Here is a 2,903-nt window from a genome sequence, read left to right on the forward strand (position 1 = left end):
CAGGGACCTAAGAGTGGTTAAACATCAAAAATCAATTACTTATTAGAAAAACCACATAATACTTTCCTTAGATACAGAAAAATAACGAGATAAAATTCAGCTCTTTCATGCAAAAAGATCACCAGGAGTTGAACTGAAGGTCTTAGACATTGCAATATGAAAAGAAAAAGAAAAAGAAAAAGAAAAAGAAAAAGAAAAAGAAAAGAAAGAAAAGAAAGTTACTAAGACTTAACTGCCTACTTTGACAGCACATAGACTAGAATCAGAACAATACAGAGAAGATTAACATAGCCCCTGAGCAAGGATGACATGCAAATTCACAAAGTGTTGCATATTTTTTTAAAAAAAGATTTAAGAGATAAAATTGCTCTTAAATGCAAGTAGAGTGTTTTTCATAGAAAATTCAATATTCTCTATAAAGCATTAGTAGTAATGGGCAGCTTTGTATACTCAAATCACTTATTCGATAAATATATATTCAGTGTGAGAGTGGCTATTCTAGGTATAGCAGATACAGCAGTGAGTAATACAGAAAGTCCTGCTCTTGTGGAGCTAATCTTATGAATTAAAAATATTTACTATATGTCTCACGACGACACATGGTCTAGAGAACAATAAAGCATCATAAATTGATTTATGTGTTCTTTTAAAAGTATGTGGTGGTTAGGGAAGGCCTCAGTATTCAGAGGACATCTGAGTAGAGCCCTGAAGGAAGTAAGAGATCTAGTGGATAGCTGTGGGAGATCATTCCAGGCTAGGGGGACAGAGAGCACAAATGTTCTAAGTGAGAAGCATGCTGGGTGTGCTGAAAGTGCAAGGAAGTCAATGAAGCTACAAGAACCACTGGAAGTACAATGCCAGATGAGGGCCAGATGACATAATGCCTGTAGCCCTTTGGAAGATTTGGCTTTTACCCTGAGTAAGATGGGGCTCCTGGAGGGTTTGAGGCAGAGTATGTCTTACAGAATCAACCTGTTTTCTTTGCTAAATTAGAGGGCAGTGAGTGCAGAAAGAGGACATCAGTTAGGGGGTTACTGCATTAATCAAGGAGAAAAATGCCTGTGGCTTGGACCAGATGTAATGCTGGAGATGTGAGATGTGAATAACTCCTGACCATTCTAAAGGAAGAGCTAACTGGCTTTGTAATAGACTCAGCGTGGTACCCGCGTTTTTAATTTATAACCTGGAAGAATGGAATTTCCATTAACTAAGACCCTGAAGACTGTAGGAGGTGGCAAATCAGGAACTTGGTTTTGCACATATTCATTCGGAGGTACTGAAGTGGTCAGTTTGGGCCAGGCTTATGCTGTGGTGACAAAGAAAAATCTCAGTGTTAGAAATCACGTTTGTTTCTCACCGAGGCCATGCCCATCGTAGATTGGACAATCCTCCTGGCCAATTGCTTTTTATGCAATGACTTACTGATGTGGCTCTGCCTTTGCTACTCACAGTCTTCACACTCATTGCTAAAGAGAACGGTGAGATTGGAAACGTGGACAAGGTCCCTGTACTGTCTCTGCTAGGGAATGTGCAGTGGGTACAGTGGTGTAGTGCCCAGAATTCCCCCATGGGGTCTGAAGCATTCATTATTTCTGTTGTTGGAGAGCCAGGTATTCATGGATCACCCTCTGTGCCTCCTCTAAGATTGTCTCCTATACAGAGAACCATCCAGCCCAGTGTAATGTCCTCTCCCTAAAGGGGCCATTTCCAGCGACAGTCGACCGCTGGGAACACAGGCAGCTCTCGACTCAATCTGGAACAACTCTATGGTCCATCCCAGCTCCACAGCCCTCACAGGATCAGCTCAGGCTCTGTTGTAATTGCATTGCAGTGAACTTCTCTCAATGCTCTTCCTCTCACTCTCTTACAGACCTCCCTAAAGGTCTGGCTCCAATAATCTCCTGCATGAGATCTCTGCAACTCAACTTCCCAGGAAAACCTAGTACATGCAACATACTCCTTATTTTCTGGATGAGTAGTCACATTCACCCACCTCAATGGAAGGGTTACGTGGTGTGCATAGCAGAACGTACAAACTTGTCAAAATACAATGGTGTATACCTGAAACTCGTGTAACATGGTGTGTCAACTATTCTCAAAGATTGTTTAAAAAATGCATTATGAGGGATCCCTGGGTGGTGCAGCAGTTTAGCGCCTGCCTTTGGCCCAGGGCGCGATCCTGGAGACCAGGGATCGAATCCCATGTCGGGCTCCCGGTGCATGGAGCCCGCTTCTCCCTCTGCCTGTGTCTCTGTCTCTCTCTCTCTCTCTCTGTGTGTGACTATCATAAATAAATAAAAATTAAAAAATTTAAAAAAATGCATTATGAGACATACAGTGTGTGTGCCTGGAAGAGAGACACCATTGGTGAATAATCACAGTGTCCATCATACATTCCTTTTAGACATCTAAGAAGAGGGAGTAAGTGAACAAGTGGGTATATAGAAGGTAGACTTTCAAGGCTTACGTCCAGACTGGAGAGAGTAATCTTGGGTGATGTTTAAAGACTAATACCAGATAACAGCCCTAATAATTAGGGCAGACAGAAAAGAGCAGAGGTGTGATGACTAAGCGCTGGGCACATGAACATTTAGAAATCTAGTTGATGAGGAAGAACCAGGAAAGGAGACAGAGAAGTTAAAGATATGCCTATGCTATGCCTTAATTTCTCCTCAAAAATTCTCATGCTGTACACAAGGAAATATGTTTCCAAATGGACATTGAACCATTTCCTTTTTACTATGGAATAATGGAAACAACCCAAATATCCATTGACACTGGAAAGGACAAAAAAAATTGTGGCAAAATCATAAAATAGTATAGAATATAGCAATTAGAATGGATGGCAATCGAGTTGCATGCATTAATATAAATAAATCTCAAAAACATAATGTCAAGCAAAA

At 41.0% G+C, this 2,903-nt stretch overlaps 1 non-coding gene across 1 annotated transcript; it reads left to right on the top strand.

The window, feature by feature from the left end:
- Positions 1-236: 236 nt before the first annotated feature.
- Positions 237-339, top strand: LOC129511213 (U6 spliceosomal RNA). Its single transcript, XR_008664770.1, has one exon. It is a non-coding gene; the product is annotated as a U6 spliceosomal RNA (small nuclear RNA).
- The last annotated feature ends 2,564 nt before the right edge of the window (positions 340-2,903 follow it).

This window comes from Nyctereutes procyonoides, unplaced genomic scaffold, assembly GCF_905146905.1.
Source record: "Nyctereutes procyonoides isolate TBG_1078 unplaced genomic scaffold, NYPRO_anot_genome, whole genome shotgun sequence".
Lineage (NCBI taxonomy): Eukaryota > Metazoa > Chordata > Mammalia > Carnivora > Canidae > Nyctereutes > Nyctereutes procyonoides.